The sequence below is a fragment of the Sapajus apella genome, unplaced genomic scaffold (assembly GCF_009761245.1).
Source record: "Sapajus apella isolate SASKATOON/1434 unplaced genomic scaffold, GSC_monkey_1.0 scaffold98, whole genome shotgun sequence".
NCBI classification, from domain to species: Eukaryota; Metazoa; Chordata; class Mammalia; order Primates; family Cebidae; genus Sapajus; species Sapajus apella.
In genome coordinates this window covers 1,633,561-1,652,659 of record NW_022437038.1, presented here as the reverse complement: position 1 = coordinate 1,652,659, position 19,099 = coordinate 1,633,561, and positions in this window count along the sequence as shown.

Sequence of the window (19,099 nt, the reverse complement as noted above, 5' to 3'; positions counted from 1 at the left end):
ATTTTAATTGGGGAGATAATATCACATTGTAGTTTGTTTTGCATTTCTCTGATTATCTGTGATGTACATCTGAAGAAAACACAAAAGTTCAGATGAAAATATTAAAGAAGAAACAAATAAATTAAGAGACATTCCATGTTTATGATTAGGAAGACTCAATATTGTGAAGATGTCAGTTTCTCCCTACTTAATCTATAGATTCCATGCAATCTCAGTCAAAATCTCAGCAAGTTATTTTGTGGACATCAACAAAACGTTTCTGAAGTTAATATAAAGAGACAAAAGACCCAGAAGGATCAACTCAATACTGAAGAAGACACAAAGTCAGGGGATTGACACTACCCTATTTTAAGACTTACTATAAAGCTACACTTATCAAGACAGTGTGATAGTGTTAAAAGAGTAGACAAATAGATCACTAGGACTGAATAGGGAACCAAGAAATAAACTCACGTAAATATAATCAACTGATCACGACAATGGAGCAAAGACTGTGATGGAACAAGAATAGCCTTTTCAATAAATGGTATTCAAACAACTGGACACCCATTTGCAAAAAAAAAAAAAAAGTAAATCTAGACAAAGACAATACATCCTGCACAAAATTAACTTAAAGTGAATTATAGAACTAAATGTAAAACACAGAGTATAAAACCCCTAGAATATAACATAGAAGAAAATCTGGATGACCTTGTGAATAATGATGATTTATTAGATTCCACACCAAAGGCATTATCCATAAGTCAGACTTAATTGAAATGAAAAATTTCTTCTCTGTGAAAAACAATGTCAAAATATTACAAAGACAAGGTATAGTCTTGGATAACATATTTGAAAAAAATATTTGATAAAGGATTTATCCAAAATATAGGAAAAACTCCTAAAACTTAACAAAAAGGAAATGAACAACTGGGTAAAAAAAAAATGAACAAAAGTCTTGAACAGATGTATATCATGAAAGCAGATATATAGATGTCAAGTGAGCATATGAAATGATGTTCCACATCGTATGTCATTATGGGATTGCAAATTAAAACAGCAATGATATTTTACTATACATCTATTAGAATGGCAAATATCCAAAACATTAATAATACCAAATTCTCATGAAGAGGCAGATCTGCAGGAATTTTCATTCATTGCTCATGGATATATAAAATGTTACAGCCACTTTGGAAGACAGTTTGGGAGGGTTTTACAAAACTAAATATGTGCATACCCTATGATATGACAGTGTTTCTCCTTGGTATTTATCAAAATGAATTGAAAACTTATATCCACACCAAAAGCTGCATATAGGTGTTTATAGAAGCTTAATCCATATTTCCCCAAATTTGTAAGCAAGCAAGATGTAGTTGAGTAAATCAGTGGATAAAGTATGGTACATCCTAAAAATGGAACATTTTTTAGTACTAAAAAGAAATGCACTAAGCCATGAAAAAATATGGAGAAAATCACTTATAGTAGTAGGGCCCAACCATTTTGGCACCAGAAACCTGTATTGTGGAAGACAATTTTTCTATGAAACCAGGGACAGAAATGATTTTGGGATAATTCAAGTGCATTACATTTATTGTGCACTTTATCTCTATTATTATTACTTGGTAATACATAATGAAATAATTATATAAATCACCATAATGTAGAATTAGTGGGAATCCTGAGTTTGTTTTCCTGAAACTAGATGGTCCTACCTGGGTGTGATAGGAAACACTGACAGATCATCAGGCATTAGATTTTCATAAGAAGCATGCAACCTAGGTCCCTCACATATAAAATTCACAAGAGGATATGTGGTCCTATGAGAATCTAATGCTGCTGCTGATGTGGCAGGAGGCAGAGCTCAGACAGTAATGCAAGTGATGGGGAGCAGCTGTAAATACAGACGAAACTTTGCTCACTCACCTACTGCTCACCTGCTATACAGCCCAGTTCCTAAGAGGCCATGGATCAGTACCAGACCATGGCCTAGGGATTGGGGACCCCAGACTTATAGTGAAGAGGTACCTGAGATGTGGCCACAAGCATGTAGCAAATTATTGGCACTTGTCCACCCAAGGCTATTGTTTTAAATTATCACAAGTTAGAGGCTAAGATGAAAGGAAAACATCAAAATGAAGCCTGAAGAATTGAACTACAAAGCTGTGTAGTTCTAGGGAAACACATTCTCAAACTCAAAGATCTCTAGCCAGGTCTGGCTTTGAGATAGGAAGTAGGACTTGATTTCAGAGGCAGGGCTTGGACACCAGACCAAATTGAGTACTAGCTAAAACAGGGACAGGGCAGAAGCAACTTTCCATAAGACATAACCACTAATGTGCCATGTCGTTTTACCATTACCATGGCAAGACCCAAAAGTTAAAACCCCTTTTCATGCCAATGACCTGACAAATTTGAATTTACCATACTTTTCCTAGAAATTTCTAAATAGGCTGCCCCTTAATTTGCATGTAATTAAATGTAGGTGTGAATATGACTACAGAACTGTCTCGGAGCTGTTACTCTGGGCACACTACCTATGGAGTAGCTCTGCCCTGCAAGGAGCAGTACCTTGTTGCTATACACTGCTGATTAAATAAAAGTTGCAGTGTAACATCACTGGCTTGCCCTTGAATTTTTCCTGGGTCAAGCAAAGAACCATCCTGGACTAAGTCCCAATATCAGGGCTCACCTGCCTTGCATCATATGCCAACTAACCAAGGAACAAAGAGCAGAGACAACAATCAGCAGAGAACCAAGACAGCAGAGATGGTGGCAACCAATGATCAGCAGAGAGGTGGTGATTGGAGAAAGATGACAAGAGATGGCAGTAGGCCAGACAGTGGGAGTTCAGTGAGACAAAGAGCAGAGAGATGGCGAAGCAGTCTATGATAGAGGCTGCAAGAGCTGTAACACTAAGGCTGTTAACAATAAAGAGCTGCTAACAATACAGAAATGTAACACTAACCAAAGGCTCTTCTCAGAGCCATTATTTACTCTAGCAGGTGGCAGAGCCAAGCAGATGGGCAAGTGGCCATAGTACCACTAATCTGTGTCAGACCCACTGCTCCAACCAGCAGGCCAGTGGGTTACCAGTCTCTGTGCTGGCCCCTCTGTACAATAGCCAAGTCTACCCAAGCTGAGGGAACCTAGAGCGATCCTCACCTGGGTCCCACATAAAAAATTGGCTGGTGCCATTTTGGCTCCTGTGGATGGATGAGTGTCTTCTGCTTCTTTATTAATGTTGGGAGAACTAGAAAATAAAATAAAAGCCTTTGGCTAACTGGTCAGTTAAAATTCCCATCATTTGGGTATCCTGAAGCACATCCTTGTCACCCTTCTCCCAGTCCTTTCTCCTCTGAATCCATTTTATTTTACCAACCAATAGTTTTATTTTTAATCATAAAATGTATGCTTCATTTTTAGTCTTATGTTTGCTTTTGAGTTTCTGTTAACTGTGTTCTATGTTTAGACAATTGATCAAGGCAGGACACTTAATTGTGAGAGGTATCCCATTGTGTTGACTCAGGGACACCAGAGTTACATCGTTCTGTGATGCCAACATGGTCTTGGGTTCACTGTTGGCTGCCCACTGGGTGCCCCAGGGATTTTGGCATTCTGTGAGGGGACCCTTATTGGCTGAAATCAGGCATTATAGGTTTTCAGCATTGATATTTTTGGCCACCCGCCACATGCTCTGGGGTTTTCAGCATTGGCAGTTCCTCTAGGATGGTGAGTTATAGCCCATCCCCCTAAGAGAATATTGGTCTCATCTTTTTCTGCCCTGAAGATAGAAGTTACCATTTACCAGTTACAGGACCATCCCTGTGTGCTGACTTATAACTGCCTTGCTCAATCCTCATTGGTTGAAGAAACTAGGGGTTCCCAGGCCCCTGGCCTGACAGATGACTGGGTAGAAAAGTGGCTACCTAAACATTTTTTTGATGTTTCCACTACTGGCAAGTCAGGGCCCTCTGAGATCTCCCTTTCGGCAATGCTGTTTGACCGCTTCCCTTCCACAGTCACACTTTTTTTTTGCCCATTTCTCTGCCCAACTGCTGCTTCCTGTGGATTTAGTTTTAATATGCTAGTACTCATTTGTAGCTCATAATCTACTTTTGTAATGCCTTGTTCCCTATACTTACAATTTCTCTTCGGGAAGCAGGAATCTAAAAGTAAAAAACAAAAAACAAAAAACAAGGTGCTCAGTTTATGTCCTTCTTGCTATACTTAAAAAGACTGTTGTGTACAGAAAAATATCCTTGTTTTTCACAGGGACAGTGGTGAGCATACCAGAAGACTCACCACTAGGATGTTTTCTAGGTGACTGGAACAAATTCAAATTTGGCTTAAAGAAAAATAAACTCATTTTCTATTGCAGCATCATTTGGGCTCAATACAAATTAATAAATCAACAGATGTGGCCAAAACATATTCTGTACATTGTAAGAGTATTTTGCAATTAGACTTATTATGTAAAAAAGAAGGAAAATGGCAAGAAGTCCCTTATGTCCAGGTTTTCGTGACTCTTTACTGGCTGCTGTAACTTCTAGGCACTAGGAAAACCTGCCTAAGGGATTCTCTCCTAGCTGCTCCCTGTAGAAGGCCCACAAATTCCCTGGATTCTCCTCAGTCTCCCCAATTCTGATGGGGGAGTTCCACCACTTCTCTAATGAAGAATTCCAACCCAGGGTCATCAGGCACCTCTCCGTCTTATCCAACTATCCCCAGCATATACCCTCCACTCCCCAAGAAGGTAAGTCCAATCAATACCAGCAGCAGTGGGTCCCCACATCAGTCCCTAAAGGAAAACCTGTGTCCATTGCAGGAGGTAGCTAATGGAAATGGGGGACCATTGATAGTACACGTGTCATTTTCTATGTCTTATTTGGCTTTGTATGAGGAAAGACATGACCAGTTTTTAGAGAATCCAGAAAATTCTATACAGGAATTTGTTATTTATATTCTTTTATTTAACTTATCATGACTTACAAGTATTGTCATCTACTTGCTGTTCCATGAGAAAAAAAGTGGAGGAGAAAGTGTGTGGTTAAGCCAGTCAATTATGACAAAGTTAGAAAAATAACTTAGGAAAAAAGATTTAAAAATTCACTCTCTTTCAGGGTCATTTAGTTGAGGCATTCAATAAATAGACTAATGCAAACCCAAACTTCCCAGAAGGACAGGCCCTCTAGGGTATATATTTTATTACTCAATGTGACCCTGAAATCAGGAGAAAGCTACAAAAAGCATAAATGAGACCTCAAAACCCTGTGAGTCAACTCTCATACGTCACCTTTAAAGTTAAAAATAGGGAAAGGAAACAAGAGGTAAAAACTCCCCCAAAAACTCTCCCAAGGTTCTTAACAGATGCTTTAAGTCCCCTGACACCTCAGAATTACCCATTCCAAAGTGTAGCTAGATTGGCATCTGGGATAACCCGAAAAGAGCCCCTAACTTGCTGGTCCCTGGGTCAGAATTAGTGTATCTACTATACACAAAAGGACTATTGACAATGAGAATGTCCTAACAAGAGAGAGAGAGACAGAGAGAGAGAGGGAGAGAGAGCTCCACATCAGTACTGGAGCCAACCTTCTTCTACTAGTTCCAATGAGCTGCATTGCTCAAGTACGTTTACTGTGAGTCTCGGACCCATGACCCAGCAGACAGCTTCCCACAGTGGCAGCCAAGTGGCCACTCGAACATTTTTCTTCAGTGTCTCCACTGCTGGGTGAGCTTTCTGGTGGCTCAGGGACTCTGAGGTCTCCCCTTGAGCAGCACAGTTTGCTTGCTCCTTTCCTTATTTGATGTTATGGAATCCCATTCCCTGCCTCATCCTGTTTTCCATACCTATTGGAGCAAACAAAATTTGGCCAGGTAGATGAGCCCTAATTCTGTAAATAACTGGAATCCAGTTGTCACATTTAGGTTGTTTTACTTAATGTGTTTGTTTAGTTGTATATACAGGTATTTTGATATGTATCATGTCTAGCTTGCTATCAAACTAGATTATACATAAAAGAGCATTGTAAACAAGACTAGTCTAAGCTTATTAGTTTGAAGAGAATATTCTGTTTCCTAAATTTTAATTTTAAGATTTTAACCTAGGTAAATCAGTGAGATTCATAGGCTTTAAAATGGCTTTAAATGGGAACTAGCTTTGCTTAGTAACTTGGTTCTTGGAGGTGACCCAGATAAAACTGTTCCAAGTAAAAAATGTTAAATATATGTGAATGGACTAAATGCTTAAATAATGAGCTTTTTGTGTAGTTTAAAACCTTAAAATGGTAGAATGGTTCTCATGCATAGAATTCCAATGTCTGGTAGGCAGTTCAGGATTTCTTGCATCCCAGGTTTGTATAAAATGTGCCAAAGAAATGTATTCTTCACTGGGAAAAATATTTTTGTCATATTTGGAAATTATTAAAAGGGAAATTCAAAATATGAGGGAAACCACGAGTAGTTATGGATAGAAAATGTATTTTTTTCAAGGAAGGATATAAAGAAAGAGTAATTTTATAAAATGAGAGATCTTATAGAGTAAATTCGTCTCCTACAGTAGAATGACTTGTTATTTAAGAAAGTGGTAGCATAGGGCAAGTCACAAAGTTTAAGCATATTGTAGATGACCAGTGTAACTGGTCATAAGGTTTTAAAGGGGAATTTATGAAAGGAATTTTGTGTGTAATTAAGCTAGCTGTAATTAAAAGGAAATGGTTTATAAGAGATTTTCTAAAGAATGAACTACATGTTAAAACCACATTTTAAAGATATTAATTTGCTAAATTACCAGAAATTTTGCTTTTCAATTGTGTAATCTATTTCTTTTGAAATCTTCTCAGATTCATGTCACTCTCTCCTTTAGCATTTTTATCAGCTCCTGTGAGTTTTTCTCCTTCGATTCTGAATGCTTTGTTCTGATGCTAAAGTGTTTTGTCTTAGAGGTCTGTGGGAGCAGTGTTTTCCTCCAATATAACCTAATTCTGTGATCTTGCTTTTTTTCCTGATTTGTAACCTTATTTTGTGTTTTGGTTTTTTACTCTTCTATCACTTAGAAGAGTTTTGGGGACTGCTGAATGCTTGCCCAGCTCCATTCCCTTAGGCCAGGAGGGAGGACATTCATTCAGTCTGTTGAGGGGCTATGGATTTTGATTCTTTTGTTTGTGTTTCCACATTTTTTCAGGGTGTGCTGGAGGCAGTGTTGATGCTTAAGCTTTTATTTTGTTCTGTGCCAATGCTGTGGTGGTGTTCTGCGGGTCCCGGGTCCATTATGTCCCTGTGCCCTGGGGACTTGGAATCAGGGAACTTGTAGCCACTTGGATATTCTTGGCTGGAATAGAGTGGAGGTGGGTGGCACTCACTGGACCTTGAATGCCTTTTGAACTGTGTGGGAACCAAAGACTAGAAGCCAAGAAATAAAGTTGTAAAACTGACTTTATGAATTGTGTGTGCACGGATGCTCTGATCTTGGTTAGTAGTAACTAGCTATACTATATAAACATTGCCTCCTCCCTTTGGAATTTAGGCCATATACAAAAGGCCCTCCAATATAAAAATAAAATATTTCCCTTTTCCACAACGGAAAAAAAATAGCTTCCCTATTCTACCAGAACACTTAGTCTTACTAAAAACGTAAAAAGAAGAATCCCATGAGGATTAATTTCAACCAAAATGGGAGGGCCTTTATCAGGAATTGTTAAGCACTGCCACTGCTGTTAATCTTCAGGAAATCACTACTTGGGTGCTCTTATAAAGGATTAAACCTGTTTCTTATGAGTCATAGGCACAAAGAAAGGACAGTATGACCTACGTCTACAATTCTTCAGAGGACCTCTGCTACCTATTTGAAATAGTCAGCAGTCAACCAGAAGTAGTAACATGATCCTGTGGGTGAAAATAGGAGCATTAAATTTTCTTTTCTTTTTGACTTTCATACTTTTTTTCTATTGCTTTAGCTAGTCGCCTCCTCCTGGGAAATGTCTCTTGTCCTTACTGGGTGTGAAGGCCACTCTAAGGCCCAACCAGATACTATGCTGCCACTGTTAATCCTGTTTTCTCTCCCAATTTCCTTGATCCAGTGTGGGTGGGACTAAAACTTTATAGTAAATATTTCAAAAATTATAGAATCAGAGAGTTATCTTTATAGTTGCTAGATTTGTCATCAACATCCCCAGGATACAGAGTTCCAGCTTCTGGCCTATCCAGATACCCTAACTAACCATAATAATCGCAAAGCACCCAAACTCCTATTTGCTAAGTAGATCTCTTCCCCTCTTAACAGATTCCACCTGAACACCCCCACCACTATTACCTGGACCTGGGAATTTGGGTATATATACCTCCAGTGCACTCATCATTATAGTTTTTGCACTCACAGTTGTGTTAATGACACAAAATGTAAAGTTTCACTGTGATGCTCTGATAAACTTTGGTTGCCAGGTTCCAAAGGCTGCAGTGACGTAAGTGGGATTCCACTTGTGAGCCCTATATGGTGCCTTTTCCTTGATCAGAAAATACAGAGGAAAAACAAGTCTGGGGAGGTGGGAGTATCACCCCCTTTTTGAAAACAAAGATTGTTCAACCACTACCATTAGAACAGGGGAAAATTACCTCTATAAACACAGCTTGTCAGTAAAGGATAAACATCACATCCCTTAGATCCTCTGTCTATGCCTCAACTGGGCCCATTTTTGTTTGCAACCATCAATGAAAATAATTCACACCCCATAACTAATTCTAACTCCCAGGGAGTTACCTGTTCTTTCAGCAGTAGCTTTCTCTTGTGTATCAAAAACTTGTAATAGGAAGTGAATGTACATCAGCTACCCTTTTCCCTCCAGGGGCCACAGTCTATAACCCAATATGACCCAAGAACTCCAGAAGTAACTGAGCAATAGAATTAATTGTGGTTGGAATCAGGGCAGCAGTAGCACCTTGGGGCAGCTTTGCTTTCCCTAAGTTAAGCCTAAAGAAGTTGACTCAGAACCCTAGAATTCTTAGCCACCAACACAGGTCAGGCGTAGGGAATCCAAGAGTCTCTGTACTCTTTGGCAAATGTAGTTCTCAATAACAAACTAATTTTGGATTGTTGCCAGCTGAATGAGGTAGAATCTATGCAGTTATTAATAAAACCTGCTGCACATATATTAACGACTATGGACATGTTGAGATTAACATTCAAATGATCTATGAGCAAGCTACTGGTTACACAGACACAACCAGGGCACTGATCCCAACTATATCTGGTCAACTATCAAAAGTGCCTTCCCAAGTCTTACTTGCTTTTTACCTCTCTTAAGATGATTGATATCTGTCTTATTAAGATTAATCTTTTTTCCTTGTTTTTCTTTTTTTAGCCTCTTAATATAAGTTTGTGTATTCCAGATTACAGTAATTCCAGACAAAGACAATCCTGGCACAAGGCTTCTAATTGATCCCACTTACTGACCTAAAGAATGAAAGCATCCCGCCTCTGGGCCCCTTAGATCAAGAATCCAGAGATTTTTATGCTTCTGGTGCTAAGATGAGTCTATTTACATAAAATCAGTAGGAAGCAATTACAGAAGATGGACTCCTATACTCCTGTAGTACCCTTAAGATTAAGGAGGAATATCTCAGCTCTGAGGAGAAAATAAGGTAGGAGGTGGGATTTGATTTGGGAGGCAGGTCTCAGACACCAGAACAAATTGAGGACTAGATAAAACAGGAATGGAGCAGAAGCTACTTTCCGTGACATGCCCGCCAGCGTGCACGTTATGCTTACCATTTTAAGTTTACCATTGCTATGGCAAGACCTAGAAGTTACTGTTTCTTTTCATGGCAATGACCTGACTACCTGAAAGTCACCACAGTTTGTCTAGAAATTTCTGCATCATATACCAATAATTTTCATATAATTAAATGTGGGTATAAATATGACCGCAGAACTGCCTCTGAGCTGATACTCTGGGCATATGGCCTATGAGGTAGCCCTGCCCAGCAAGGAATAGTACCTCTGCTGCTGCTGTACACTGCCACTTCAATAAAAATTGCTGTGCAATATCACTGGCTCACCCTTAAATTATTTCCTGGGCCAAGTCAAGAACCCACCCAGGCTAAGCCCCAATTTCTTAGCTCACCTGCCCTGCATCAGCTTAATGAAAATACAACCTGTGAAGTTGCACAAGGCTCTGTGCCAGAAAGGCCTTATGCTTGACTTGTCACTGTATTGAAACCTTTAATAATTTTTTGAAACTGTTTTGTAAATGAATTCTGATGAGACAATAGAGCATGAGACAAATGCACTATATGTTTTGCCATTCTTTGCTGCTGTTTGGATAGATCATTCAGGATACTCAATATTCATAGAATTATGGTTGATTCACAATGTTGGGAGGATCAGCAAGAACCAAAGAGAGTATAAAGTGTGTGTCATGGTATATGACACATTTTATGTGTCAATTTATCTAGGCTGTAGTACCAGTAATTTAATAAAGAACTAAGTTTTTCAGTTAAGTTGTATAGACGTGGTTAACTTTAAGTAAAGGAAATTACTCTCAATAATTTAGGTTGCCTTCATTCAGTTAGTTGAAGGCCTTAAGAGCAAAAATTGGGATTTCTTGGAGAAGAAATTCTGTCTCAGGACTGCAGCATCAATTCCTGCCTGAGTTTTAAGCATGCTGTCCTGCCATAGATTTTGGACTTGGAAGCCCACATAATCACACATGGGGCAAGTTCTTAAAAATAGTCTCTGTGTGTGTTTGGGTGTGTGTGTGGGGCGGGATATGTATATATACGTGTGTGTGTGTGTGTGTTTGTGTGTATGTGTGTGTGTGTATACAATATTGGGTTTGTTTCTCTGGAGAACCCTGGCTGATACAGATTTTGGTACTGAGAGTGGTTCTAGAGGATAGAATCTGAAGGATGAATTTCAAATTTGTTAATAAGTTTTTTGGAGTTTGTTCTGTAATCTGATTAGATGTGAAGGCCCTAAAAGCTGACTTCACTATCTGCAGTGGTAAAGAGGACACTGGTAGTCCTTGGTCTGGTATGGCAATAGGAATATACAAATATTACTATGGGATGCTTTGAATCAAATATTTACAAAAAGTAAGGCTCTGAATGATGATGGTTTGATACCGCAGAATATTTTAGTCAAACTAAGGAGTATAATAAGATTGGTTGGTTGTTCCTAACTGCAATAAATACACTGCGGGAAAGAAAGCCTTTACAATTTGAACTTATGGCTTCAAATTACCTGATAATGTGCCACAAAAATGATGTGAATTTTTCTATGTCCCCAAATAAAATCCTTATATCATGTAGCTGCAAGGCTAAAAATTCTGAGATCCAAACTCATGATAATATTTTTCAAGTAACTAAATTACAATGCAAATTGAATAACCAACATCACAGGTGACTTATCTTACAATAAGGGCATTGATTGAGAAATAATGTAATCCAGAAATTTGGAATGGGGATATGTAGGATGATCTCAATAAAGCTGGGGACATGAAATCTCTAAATTCTGCTAAGTCTTCATTACTAACAAAAGAAGCTCTTCCATCCCTAATTGGGGAGATTATCCCTGCTTTCCCTGAAAAACCTGTAATGACTTCCCCTTGCAAGGCTCTATTAATTTTCCTCAGGGTCTACTTTTGCCACCTGTCGTTACTGAATCTATCACTAGACTCAAATCCCAGCAGGTCCCATAGGGTGAGGTACAAAGTATGATCCATGAGGAGGTATGTCACATATCAAAAGAACTGCAAGATTTTTCCAAATTATACAGGCATAAATTTGGGTAATATATTTAGGGATTAATATTAAAGGATGATATTAGAGATAATGATGGAAGGAATATAAAGTTAGATCAGGCCAATTTTTAAAATATGGTACTTATAAGCAAAATTTCTGAATTTATTGTTGTAGCTTGAAGGGATAGAAAGGTTAGTTTGTACAGTTGGCAGGCTGGAATATCAACCAAAAGGTGACTTACACTAAATAAAATTGTATTGCCAGAACTGCACTGCTATGTTTAGAAGAAGATATACAAAAGCATAAGGAGACAGGAATAGAGTGGATTTATCATTAAGACCTATTCATTTACCCTGGAGTATCTAGAGTTTACATTTTTTACCATAACTGTGAGAAACAAATTTGTGAAGGAAGCCCCAGCAGCTTTGAAGAGTTCTATAGTCACTCTTCCATGTATGTCAGGATTTACACTAAGAAGACTTACCATCAAACAGGGATCCTTAAATGCCATAGGGATAATCACATCTTATGGTGCAAAGACCAGAGGTTACCCACCCAATCACCCAAAACAAGGTGGGCACAGTTATTCCAATAAATGGTAGAATTAAAGCAGTGATTAAAGTATCTAACTTTTAGAGAGCTATAACATTGATTAGCTTTTCATGGTTTTCCTAGAAGGGAAATAGATGAGAAGTCTACTAAATTCTTACATGATCTGTATAAACAGAAAAGCCCTAGGTCAAGTGAGTAAAAGTCTCACTTGAATCATAAAAAGCAGAGAATTATGACCCTTCAGTCAATTCAAAGATGTGAGCCTATTTACAAATATAGAACTCCTGAAATGAAGAGGGTGCCTGGTCCTCTCAAAGAAGAACCAGTTACACCACCAAAATTTTATACTCTTAATCTTTCTCCCAGTCTTCCCCAAAGAAGCACATGAACTTTTACCAACAAGATTGTGCTCTGGGGGAAAAAATATACTTTTTTGGGAAATATTGGACAATTGCTCTAAACTGATACTAATTACCAAAATGTCACAGGTGTTTAATAGGAAGAGTAGGCACTTGGAGGTCAGGTGATTGATGGAGTTTTAACTCATGTCTGTGTCATAGTGGGTTCAATGGGTCTGCCAACACATCCTGTGGTTATTTTCTCAGTTCCACAATATATAATTATAATAAATTTGCTTAGCAACTGGCAAAATCTCCATGTTGCTTTCCTGATCTGTGGTGTAAGGTCTAGTAATGATGGGAAAGTCCAAGTGGAAGCCATTAGAAATGCCTCACCCTAGCAAAATAGTAAACCAAAAGCCATACCATATTTTTCAGTAAACCAAAAGCAATACCATATTTTTGGAGGGAATACAGACATTAGTGCCACTATTACAAACTTGAATAATGCAAAGCTGGTGATTTTTATCACATCCCCATTCATGTGCCTATTTGGCTTGTGCAGAAAAGACATGGATCTTGTAGAATGACAGTGGACTGTTATAAACTAAGCCAGGTGGGTGATTCCATTTTCAGCTAATATTCTAGATGTAATTTCATCGATTGAGCAAATTAACACATTTCATGCCACCTACTGTGCATCTATTAATCTGGCAGATGCTTTTCTTTTGCTATCTGTTAGTAAAGAACACCAGAAGCAGTTTGCTTTCAGCTGTCAAGTCCAGCAAGGCTGGCAATACACTTTGACTTCCGTACCTCTGGAGTGTATAAACTCTCCAGCCTTATGTAATGATTTAATCTGCAGAGTCTTTGACCATTTTTTTTTTCCATAAGACATTACATTGGTCCATATATTGAATAACTTGTGCTGAATAGACCTAAAAAGCAAGAAATAGAAACATACTAGACTTATTGTTAAGACATTTGGATGTCAGAAGGTGGAAAATGAATTTGACCAAAATGAGGAGGACTTTCATTTTAGTGAAATTTCTAGTGTTTCAGTGGCATATAGGATGTCTAGATATTCCTACTAATGTGAAGGATGAGATGTTGCATCTGATACTTTCTATAAATAAAAAAGTGAAACAATATTTAACATGCCTGTTTGGATTTTGAGGCAACATACTTATCATGTGGGTGTGCTACTCTGCTCCATTTACCAAGTGATCTGAAGGTTGCAGAATAAGAGAAAGCTCTGCAATGGATTCAAGCTTCCATGTATATTGTTCTGCCACTTGGACATATGACTTAGCAGATCCAATGGTGCTTGAGGTATCAGTGACAGACACAGATATTCAGAGCTTATGTTAGGTTCCTACAAGTAACCCACAATGCATAACCTTAGGATTTTGAAATAAATCCCTGCTTGCCATTCTCTGTGGATAACTACTTACTTTTAAAAAAAAAAGGCTTTTGGCTTCCCTTTAGGCTGTAGTAGACAGAATGCTCAATCCTGGGTCACCAAGTTACCATGTAACCTGAGCTTCCCCTAAAAAACTGGGTGTGTTCTGACCCAATAAGCCATAAAGTTTAATATGCATAGTAACCTATCATCAAATGGAAGTAGAATATATGAGATCAGGCTGGAGCAGAACCTGAAAGTTCAAGTAAATTACATGAGAAAGTGGCTCAAATGCCCATGGATCCAACTCCTGCTACATTATCTTCTTTCTACAAGCTCACATCTATAGCCTCATGGAGAATTCTCTATGACCAGTTGACCGAGGAAGAGAAAACTTGAGCCTGATTTACAGATAGTTTAGATAGTTTAGCACGATACAAGAGCATCATGCAAAAGTGAACAGCTACAGCACTCTAGCACCTGTCTGGGATATTCGTGAAGGGCAGTGGTGAAGGAAAATCTTCCTAGTAGATAGTATTTGGGGCACTGCATTTGGTTGGTCATTTTTCTTGAAAGGAGAAATGGCCAGAAGCATTATTATATATTGATTCATGGGCTGTGACCAATGGTTTAGTTAGATGACAAGAAAGTCTGGGAAAGTCTGGGAAATAGGTATGTAGCTAGATCTCTCTGAATAGAGAAAATGATGTAAATATAGATTTGTCTCGTGTGAATGCTAATAGGTGACTTCTGCAGAAGAGGATTTTAATAATTAAGTCGATACCTCAATGACCATGGACCCAGTCTATGGATAACAGTCAGCCTCTTTTTCCAGCCATTCCTATTATTGTCTAATGTGCTCATAAACAAAATGACCATGGTGACAGGAGAGGAGGTTATACATGGGCTTAGCAACATTGACTCCCACCCACCAAGGTTGACCTGGTTAAGGCCTCTGCTGAATTCTCAGTCTGATAGCAGCATGGCATCATTCCTGGGAGTCATCAGTCAGCCACCTGGTGCCAAGTTGATTACATTTGACCACATCCATTATGAAAAAAGGGCAGTGTTTTGTTCTTACTGAAATAGATGCTTACTCTAGATATAGATTTGCCTGTCCTGCATACAGTGCTTCAAAACTACCATCTGTGGACCTTTAGGATGCTTTTCCCCAAAAAATGACATTTCAAAGGGCATTATTTCTGATCAAGGAAATCTCATTGCTGAAAATGAAGTTCAACAATGAGTCCATGCTCATGGATTCACTGATCTTACCACGTTCCCTGCTGTCCTGAAGTATCTGGCTTATAGATTGATGGAATGACTTTTTAACTACTTAGTTATAGTGCAAGCTAACTGGCAATACCTTGCAGAGCTGGGGAAATGTTCCTCAGGAGGTTGTTTAAGCTCTAAATCTGTATCCAAAATACTGTGTTGTTTCTCCTCTAGTCAGGATTCGTAGGTCCAGGAATCAAAGGATGGAAATGGTAGTGGCACCTCTATTATCCCTAGTCATTCATTAGCAAAATGGTTGTTTTCTGACCCAATGATTTTATTATTTGCTGGCTTATAAGTCTTAGACAAAAAGTAAAGAATACATCCACCAGGAAACATTCAACAAAGATTCAATTGGAGTACAAGTTAAGACTGAAACTCAGCCACTTTGGGATCTTAATGAATTTGAATCAATAATTAAAGGGAACTACTGTATAGGCTGGGGCTGTAGAATCTGATCACCAATGGAAAGTTGGCCTGCAGCTACACAATGGAAGTAAGGAAGAGTGTGTCTGGAATTCAGGGTATCCCTTAGGAAATCTCTTCGTATTACCATATTCTGTTATCAAATTTATTAGAAAACTAAAACAAAATAATCCAAGCAAGATTACCAATGGCCCAGAGTCTTCAGAGATGAAGGTTTGGTTCACTCCTCCATGCAAAGAGGAGTGAAACCAGCTGAGGTAGTTGATGAGTTAAAAGGGAATATGGAATGGGTAGTGCGGGAAGGTAGTTATAAATATCAGATATGACCATATTATCATTTGCAGAAATGAAGACTGTAATTGTTATGGATATTTCTTTAGTTTGTTATGCAAATATCTTTGCATAACGTTTCTCTGCAAATATCTTTGCTCTTTCTTACCCGCTGGTCATATAACATTAGTATATTAACAATAGTTTTACACCATAGTATTTAAATTACAGGATCTCAAGAGAGAAGTGTGAGCATCATTAAAAGACTTGGATTCCTCTTTTTGGAGAAAGAGTTAGTGCATTTTTTGTTGTACACAGGATAGATGTATCAGTTTAAGTGATAATATGATTTTGTCATTGTATATTTTTGTAGAGTAACTGTGGTATAAAGATACAGGTATAAACACCAACTTGACAATAGGTGGTCTTGATGGTTAATTTTCTGTGTCAATTTGGCTAGAGTACCCAGTTATTTAGTCAAACACTATTCTAAGTATTTCTATAAAGATATTTTGTAGAAATAGTGAACACCCACAACCAGTTAACTTTAAGCAAATCGACATATTCTGAATAGTTTGGGTGGGCCTCATCTAATCAACTGAAGGCCTTAAAAGCAAAAACTGAGATTTCCTGGAGAAGAAGAAATTCTCCCTCAAGACTGAAGCATTAACTCCTGCCTGAGTTCTGTTGGATCTTACTGGTTCTGTTTCTCTTGGGAACCCTTACTGAGATTGAGGAAGTATGCACGTTTATATCTATGACTGAAAAAGTGATGGCACAGACACTCCAATAAGCCATATTTTCTTTTTGATTCAGAAATTACTTATTTAAATAAAAAAAATTGTCAAGACAGGGTCTTGCCATGTTGTCTAGGCTGGTCTTAACCTCCTGGCCTTAAGCAATTATCCCCCTTCAGCCTCTCAAACTGTTCAAATTGCAGGCATGAGCCACTGTGCTCAGCTCAGAAAATGCTTCCAACACAAGAAGGCAATGCAATTAATTGCAAGAAACACTAAAGACCAAGGAATCCTATTATATTCTTTCCTACTCATGTTATTTCTCTGTATTAGCCAACCATTCTTAAGATGATTACATAGAAGGAAAAAAAAGATGGGAAAATTCATAGTTTATTTTCCTTTTAGTCCCCCTTATTAATTAGTATGCTAAAGGTGGAGAGTGTTTGGATAAAGTGTGCATATTAATACATGAAATACAGAGTTCAGTCAGTTTCTTGCAGCATGTCCACTGTTCTGGTAAGAACAAACTATATATACATGTACATGCTATGAAATGTGAATTGTTTTCGTTCGGTAATGTTGAACATCAATTAAATACTCTCCAATTTGCATTTGAAATAGGCATTGGCAAATATAAAGATGAAAAGCAAAATTTATGCTAATAATTTATTTTTTTCTTTATTTTTTTATTGCCCTAAGAAGGGAATACTGTACTCTTTACCAGTCATTTCCATTCTCATCTCCCTCTAACTCCTGGCAACCACTAATTTTTCTTTCTTTATGGATTTACCTATTGTGGACATTTCATATATAAGGAATCATACAGTCTTTTGTGAGGGGCTATTTTTCACTTAGCATAATGTTTTCAAGGTAAATTCATGTATTCACATGTATTAGTACTTCATTCACTTTTATAGATGAATAATATTCAATTGTGTAGATTCACCACATTTTATTTTTCCACTAGTCAATTGATTCATATTTGTGTTGTTTCAATTTTTGGCTATTATGATCATTTATGTGTAAGTGTACAAGTTTTTGCATGGACATATGTTTTAAATTCTCTTGTGTATAAACCTAAGAGTGAAATTGCTGGGTCATACATAACTCTATACTTAATTTCTTCAGTAACAGTAGAATTGCTTTCCACATTGGATACACCTTTTTACAATATCACCAGGAATTTATGAGGGCTCCAATTTCTCCACATTCTGGCAAAATTTTATTTTCTGTATTTTTTCACTAAAGCCACTCGGTGGGTGTAAAGTGGCATCCTATTATAGATTTAATTTGCATTTCTCAAATGACTAATGATATTAAGCAACTTTTATATGCTTATTTGCTATCAATATATCTTCTCTACAGAAATGTATATTTAGAACATTAGCCCATTTCTATTTGTTTTTGATTTTTTTTTAATTTTAAAATTTTTGTGCATAGTAGGTATACAGTAGGTATATGTATTTATTGGGTATGTGATATGTTTTGATGTAGGCATGCAATGTAAAATAAGCACATTATGGAGACTGCTTAGCCATTTTCTCAAGCATTTATCCTTGGAGTTACAAAAAATCCAATTACATTTTTTATTTAAAAATATACAATTAAGTTATTATTAGCTATAGTCACTCTATTGTGCTATCAAGTAATAGGACTTAGTCTTTCTTTCTATTTATTTTTCCTATTAGCCATCCTTACCCCACCATCCCCTATTACCCTTCCCAGCCTCTGGTAACCATCTTTTTACTCTATTTGTTATATTTTTATTTTTGAATTATAAGAATACTTTATATTCTGAATATTAGTTTCTTATCAGGTATGTGATTTGCAAATATTTCATGTCATTTTGTATGTTGTAATATCACTTTCTTAATGCTATCAATAATTTTCAGTGCTGAACTTTCTATTAATAATTATCATGTAACTCAATTTATCTCTTTTTCCTTTGTTTTTTGTGCTTTTGGTGTCCTATTTAAGAAACCATTACCTAATCCAAGGTTGTGAAGATTTACTTTTATGTTTTCTTCTAAGAGTTTTATAGTTTTAACTTTTACATTAGGTGTATAATACATTTTAAGTTAATTTTTAGTATGGTATAAAGAGAAGGTTCAAGCTTATTCTTTTGCATACGGATATCTAGTGGCCCCAGCATCATTTGTTGAAAACACTACTTTCACTATTTTCTCCTTTAAATTGTTTTAGCATCTTTGTCAAAAATAGACAAATCAGCTGATCATAGATAGACACATGAAATTTATTTTTGGACTCTCAATTCTATTTTATTTATCTATATGTCTATCAATATGCCAGTACCACACTCTCTTAAATATTGCAGCTGTGTAGTACCTGCTGAAATCTGGAAATGTGAATGTTCTCCTTGGACA